The sequence below is a fragment of the Gossypium hirsutum genome, chromosome D06 (genome assembly GCF_007990345.1).
Source record: "Gossypium hirsutum isolate 1008001.06 chromosome D06, Gossypium_hirsutum_v2.1, whole genome shotgun sequence".
NCBI classification, from domain to species: domain Eukaryota; kingdom Viridiplantae; phylum Streptophyta; class Magnoliopsida; order Malvales; family Malvaceae; genus Gossypium; species Gossypium hirsutum.
The window spans coordinates 13,613,587-13,621,151 of record NC_053442.1 but is presented as its reverse complement, the minus strand read 5'-3'; the positions used below and the strand labels follow the sequence as shown (position 1 = coordinate 13,621,151).

The 7,565-nt window shown below is 33.4% G+C and overlaps 1 non-coding gene across 1 annotated transcript; it reads left to right on the top strand.

The window, feature by feature from the left end:
- The first annotated feature begins 262 nt into the window (after positions 1–262).
- Positions 263–369, top strand: LOC121218907 (small nucleolar RNA R71). Its single transcript, XR_005915391.1, has one exon. It is a non-coding gene; the product is annotated as a small nucleolar RNA R71 (small nucleolar RNA).
- Positions 370–7,565: the final 7,196 nt, after the last annotated feature.

Below are 7,565 nucleotides of genomic sequence, written 5' to 3'. Positions count from 1 at the left end.
TTGTTTTGATCATATTAGCCAAAGAAGATACATGGGCTGTTAATGAAGTGACTACATCTAGCTCCATGGTACCAGCAGCTCTCTTGATCGTCCCTACTCTTTTACTAGGATATTGATAATCATTGTTGGCAATCTTTTTCAAAATTTCATATGCTTCATTATAAGATTTATCCAAAAAATATTATTGGCAAAAGCATCAACTACAATCCTCGTATGTGCATTCATCCCATTATAAAATATCTTCATCTGAGTCTAGTGTTGAAATCCATGCATCGGACATTTTCGAATTAAGTATTTAAATCGTTTCTAAGCTTCATATAGTGTTTCATCCTCCGATTGTCTAAAATATGTGATGTCATTTCTAAACTTGGCATTCATATTTAGAGGATTATACCATAGCAAAAATCTCTAGCAAAGATCATTCTATGATGCCACTGTTCCTGATGGCAAAGCATTCAGCCATGCTCTTGCACGATCTCTTAAAGACTATGGATATAGTTTAACCCGTAAAGCGTCTTCAGGAACACCCTGTTGTCTAAACGAGTCACAGGCCTCTAGAAAAATTCTTAAATGCAGTCTTGGATCTTCAATGGGTAATCCACTAAACTGTCATATTGTTTGTAACATCTAAAACATTACCAGCTGTTGAGCCTATATTTTTAGTCTGACTATCCCTAGATTCATGTCATCCAAAATTTTCACAACATGCTCTCAGATTGGTCTGTCTCAGTCATCTACCACCCTAAGAACATGAGGATTAGCGTCCTAACCATTCAGATAATCATTCAGACCAGGTATCGTCCTAAAAATATTAGCATTAATATCTTGACCATTCGGATTATCATTGAGACTAGGATCATTCCCGTTCCTAGCCATTTTTCGCAGTTCTTTTCGCTTTCTTCGTAAAGTTCTTTCGATCTTTGGGTCAAAAGGATATTTTTTGTTAGCAAGAATTTCTCTTCTCATACACTGATGGCAAACCTATAGAAATTAAATTAAACTAAGTTAAATAACATTGATGGAATTAAGTAAAATAACAAAACCAAATTTCACCAAATTGTCGATCCCTGGCAACGACGCCAAAAAATTGCCGCATGTGAAATGGTATGCCAGTTGTGCAAGTATACTCACCAAATAGTGTAATAATGTGATAAGTAAGATCGTCTCCACAGGGATCGGATTAGGTATAAAAGTGGTCAAGTTATTATAACGAATTATGATTAATGTTATGGCAAAATCAAGTTAACTACGCAGTGGTAAATTAAAGTAATAAGGATGTGTGAAAAATGTATATTGACTAATACAGAAAAATGCTAAGGTAAAGCAAAAGTAAAAATGAAATGGAAATTATGAGAATAATTACGTAAATAATCTACAAGTAATTAAATAAATAACTAATAAAGCTTTGGCAAAGACACTACGACAAATGATTAAGGGTCTACGATGTTGATTTGGAAGGTTGGGATTACTAAGAATCCTCCCTTACTTTCAATAATGCCTCAGCAAAATCGTACTCAATCTACTACGTAGAAGAGACTGAAAGTGACCTGCTTCTTTCGAGAGCTAGATCTCAAGCTACCTGGCCTGTGTTTATAAGCCTTAGCACAGTACCTTGCAATGTTTTGTCTTCATTCTATACAAATTTTGCTTTATGTCTAGAGTCTGCTGCAAGTATTCAGTCGAATACCTGCTCGTATCATTCAATTTCAGTCCAACTAATCTAACCTTCTCAGAATTAGATTCATTTTATGGGCATACTGCACACTCATCAATGTCTAAAGAATGTACACATAAAATTGGGAAATAAAAACAATTGAATGAAATAGTAGATTAAATCAAATATATGCTTCAACCACTAACGCAAATAAAAGTTTCATCATGTAATCCCAACCTTATGAGATTTAGCTCATGGGTTGACAATTAAAATTCACATCCAAAACATCAGCCAACATCATTTCGATAAAATCTATTCACGGGAGAAAAATTTAAGAAATAATAGAAGAAATTAGAAAGATGGTTGTCACCAAGTCAATCCACAATCCACAATCCAGCAACACATTGTCTTGTGGTGGCTGAGATGAACTACCTTCAGTTTTCTCCTTTTGTCTGTACTCAGTCACTACCTTCTATTGTTGCTTCGGATCCCTACATTTTAGGGTTTCCTCCTTTGGCTTTTTATAAGCTTTTCTTCCTATAGTAACTCCAATAGCCCAGAATATCTTCTCCTTTTTTTTAGGTAGATATTTTTGTTACAAGTAAAGTTGGGCTGAAACTGGTATGCGTTGAGTGTTGACTCGGTTATCTTTTTAAAATTGTCATAATATTTGTGTTGGCAAACTATTCAACCTTTTGCCCCGACAAACCTTCACTCCTTTATTTCTTTCTCCACATCCTGCACCTGCCAAACCACCAAACATAACCCTTTCACATGCAATTAAAAGTACCTAACATTTAAACACAATCCAAGCTCCTAATGCAATGATAAAAATACTAATGGAAAGTCCTAAAATACTACTAATTGTACCAAGTACAAGCAATTAGCTAGGTCTAAAGGCATGCAATATAACTTCTTCCAAGAGTTATTAGAATTCCACTATTTTGAATGATGCTACATACTGCAGAAGTTGTATATACAACGCACCAGCTTTTAGTTCCTTTTCTGTTCAAATCGTATATGCAACATACCAGCTTCCAGTTCCTTTTCTATTCAAACTCAGGCTTTACTTACATCAAAGTATACTAGTCATGCATACATAGTTCGTCATCCATTCAGGATGTAGGTATGCCACACTATGAATATCATAAGTGAATAAATCCGTAAATAGATTCAGGATCTATTCTTCTTGGGTCCAGTCTAATGTATTGGCAATCCGGTCAGTCACACCTATGTCTCTATCTTCTAGGAGTTATCCACTCTGATGCCCAAGATAAAGCATCTCCCCAATTGGACTTGATAGACAGATATTAGTCTTTTAATTAGTTTTCATATTTCCAATTAAACTAATGACATGTTTAGGTTTGTCTACTAATATAAGTTATATTTTCGTATTACGATCTGACCACGTAATACCACTTAGTATTAGTTTAAACATTAAACAACCACTGAACAATGTTTTCTTCTATTTTACTTTGCATGAAAAAAAAATCACATGAGGAAAATTATACAAAGTATATTAATGTAACCAATGAATTTGTTTCATTCACCAATCTCTTTGAAAAAATTACAAGTTTACAAATGAATAAACTACACTTAATGTACTAAATCCAACAATTTCTTCATTTCTCTTACATGTATTCATTGAGAGCTTATTGTAATATCTTTTCTTATTCTCATATATTTTATTTAGAGCTTTAATTTGCAAAAAAAACACCTATTAGAGGTCCATTGTTAGGTAGCTCATCCTTTTTTATTGTAAATAGTATCCTTAAGTTTCTTGAGCTATAAAACCTTAAGGGGATTAAAGGGTTGCTAGTTAAGCCTTGCAAAAAAGCTAGAGGGTTCTAGTTTAGCCATACAAACTACGGAGAGGATATATATTAGCCTTGTAAAAAAGATAGGGATTGCAATGGTTACACATTTTTCGTGAAAGGTATCAATTCAAGTTTAGTGAATTGTAAAATCCTTGGTTGAGGTAAACCAAGGAAGTGGAGGTTAGCAATTAAAGTCAAACCACTATAAAATTGATTGTGCAAGCATTTTCCCCTCTCCTTATAATTTATAAAATTTTATAGAGATTTTCAAAATACCAATTCACCCACTCTTAGTATTTTCTAACCTAAAATATTAGATACAACAATTTAAAAGTGTTTTTATAGTGTAAATAAATTGTTCTATCAATTTGGACTAAACTTTCATAGGTGAAAGTCTTAGTAGGAGAGTTGAATATTTATTATTGTATGAGAGTGAGGATACAAAAAATGTGAGTGAATTGGGTTTAAATCATCTCTTGTGTTGTTGAGATTATAGTGAATTATGCTCTAGGCAAGACCCATAAATGTAATATTAGATTTTAATTGCATAACCAATTGATTGGGTTCTCTGTTTTAGATTTTAATTGCATAACCAATTGATTGGGTTCTCTGTTTTACATTTTTGGTTTTCAGTTGTCTTTTTCAGTTGTAACTCAAATAACAACTAAACAAGAAAATCAACACTTTCAATTGGCCAAAGAGTTAGACACTAGATAAATTTGGTGAAGATCATGTTGTTTATTTGCTAAGACATGGAAGAAAGCTTGATATCCAGGACATATATGCTTGATAGGCCAAATTATGCCTATTAGAAGACACGTATAAGGGCATGTACCAAGCTAATAGACAAGAAAGCATGGAAAGCTATTTTTAGAGTATGGGAACCAACAATTGTACTTATTAATAGTGTTAATGCTCCCAAACCTAAGAAAACGTAGACTACTAAAGAGGATAAAATAACCAATTGCAACTCCAAGGCCTTTAATGCAATCTTCAACAGTGTAGATCCTTAGGAGTTTAATAGAATCTCAAAGTGCATCACTATTCGAAAATTATGAACCATTTTGGAAATTGCTCATAAAGGGACTTCTACAATGAAATAGTTAAAACTCCATACATTAGCTTCCATGTTTAAAAAGCTGAGAATGTTAGAAGATGAGATTTTATGTGATTTTTATGCTAAGTTTGTGATATCTATAACCATGCTTTTGCTCATGGTGAGGAGTAATCAAATGTCAGGTTTGCGTGCAAAGCCCTTGTAACACCCCTAACCCATATCCGTCACAAGAATAGGGTTACAGAGCATTACCGTAAAAACGTAACTCAAATCATTCATTTTTAACATTTCATAATCATAGCAAAATTCATCCAAACACATGCATAACATCCCTAATTCGAGCCCTCAAGGCCTTAGAGACACTTTAGAAACGATTTGGGACTAAATTGAAAACATTTAGAACTTCATGGAAAAAGATAGAAAAAAATTCACACTGCAAGGGTCACACGATCGTGTGACTAGGCCGTGTGACTTACACAGCTGAGACACACACCCGTGTCTCAGGCCGTGTGGACATTCGAAGTAGGGATACACGGCCATGTCCCAACTCGTGTTTGTGCTCATATAACTCTCTGACTTGGGTCACACAGCCAAGCCACACACCTATGTGTCAGGCCGTGTAACCTTCGAAATGGCCTCACACGCTGGTGTGCCAGGCCGTGTGCTAGGTCATGTAACTTTCAAAAAACCATCTTAAAAACCTACAAGGGACACACGACCATGTTACATGACCGTGTATCACACACGGCTAAGACACACGCCCGTGTCATAGGTTGTGTAGACAAGAAATAGGCCAAATTCAAACCATTTCTTTCACCATGTTCAAGCACGCACCTACAAGCCATTTGCACATTCAATCAAACCTTGAAACATACCTAAAACATGCATAATAAGTCCAATTCAAAAGTTAATTTATCCATACAACCAATATGTCAAAAGATACCTCAAACACAACGTATCAAATATACCTAAACATGTGCATATTTAATCATTCATCAACTAACTTATTTTCCATACCAAATCATATCACAATTTATACATTTCAACCATACCATACTAGATTCATGCCATGTCAAAGTAACATTACTATTTGGACCATTTCTCACATGTATCAAAATCGTATAAATGACACAAATCTAGCCATTTCCAAATGGTACCAAAAACCAACATATATGCATACCATATTTCAATCATGCACATCTATTCAAAACCTTTCTAAAGCATATCATAACTTGACCATGTTGAGGTCAATTCTTCACCTATCACTTGGCCAAATTGGTCATTCAAAACATGCATCATCTTGGCCATAATAACACCAACCATCAAGGGATCAAAATACCATAAGTACATCAACCATAATAACACTTATACATGTCAAAACAATTAGATTATTAATCATAAGTCCACCTATACATGTCATTATAACCTTTATTAAAACATCAAAATCTACCGATACAATCTCTGGATAGTGTGATAAATCTCTAACAAGCTTCCAAACCGATCGAGCTTTCGATAATCTAAAAAGTAAAGGAAACATCTACATAAGTAATAAATGCTTAGTAAGCTCGTATAAACCTTTAAGCATAATATTCCATTTCAATAATAAACTTTATAAAATAAACATAAACCTATATCAATGCCATAAGATTCATTAATGTCGTATATATTTATTATTCATAACATGATAGGATTTTACAAGACATAATATATAATAATCAACCTTTTTATAAGATTATACACCTTTCAATTTCTTACTTTCCATTTTGTTCCCAATGCTTATCATAAGCCTAAACAACATTATCAATTCCCGACTTAGTGTATTTATCCATGATATAGGTAGATTCATCCATAGCATAAGTAGTTTGCTCACCAATAAATACATCATTTAACTCATCGATTCTTTTATATCATCATATTATATCCCAGTTATGAACTTACCGTTTCACTTCCTTTTCTTACCCATTCCATTTGCATATTACAAAGCATAGGCATAAAAATCAATCATGAACACAAGCTTGGCACAAACCTAAACATCATCATCAATGCACAAGTTAGTGCATACATACATAAATTACTTAGTGCATACATACATAAATTACTTGAATTAAACATATGATGATCCATTTCCATATGAACATATTTCATTTGAATCATTTAACCAGTCTATGAACATATGCATAATGCCAAGTGAAAGCTTACCTTTTCAATCCTTTTCATAACTACATGATAGAGTTAATTTGAACATTTATCGTTCATTTCCTTTTTCTTACCCATTGAACCATTTAGAATATCATCGGATACATGGGAAAGCTCATACAAAGTGTGCTTAACATATAACCATAACACTTACTTTCCTTTACATCATTGCTCACACGAGCTATGAAATGGGCCTACTCACTTGAGTTGTGGGTTGGAATGTAAACAACACGATGCTACTCATACGAGCTGTGGAGTATCCGTAACAAATGCCAGACCTCAGACATCGGTAGGACATTTAAGACAAGCACTCGAGAACATGGTAACCCTAATGACATGTCATTTGTATCCTACAAATTCCTAAGATTCAAACGGGACTCGATAATCGTCGTACGTCATTGGATTTCCATCTTTTCATGATATGATAAATTGTATAATAACATATATATATTGAATCATTTACATTAGAACAACACATTAACAATCAATTTAATAAACATTTAAGTGCTTATAGCTCATATGAAATTACCTGGCTAAATTTGCATAAATGTTAAAGTACAAGGGCTATTTGGTAATTTTTCATTCTCCTCAATTTTCCACTCAATCTTGATTTAAATTAATAATTTCATTCAATTTATTAATTTAGATAGTAAAACAATTTATTTTATGCAATTTAGTCATTCTTACATTTTTATAGAATTACCCCTAACACTTTACTTTTATTCAATTTAGTCCCTAAGCCTAAAACATGAAAATTAACCATTTTTATTAAAAACCCAAACTAGAAGAATATTTTTAGCTTCCATTTCAGTCTATTTTTGCAAAAATTTCACAAGTCCTT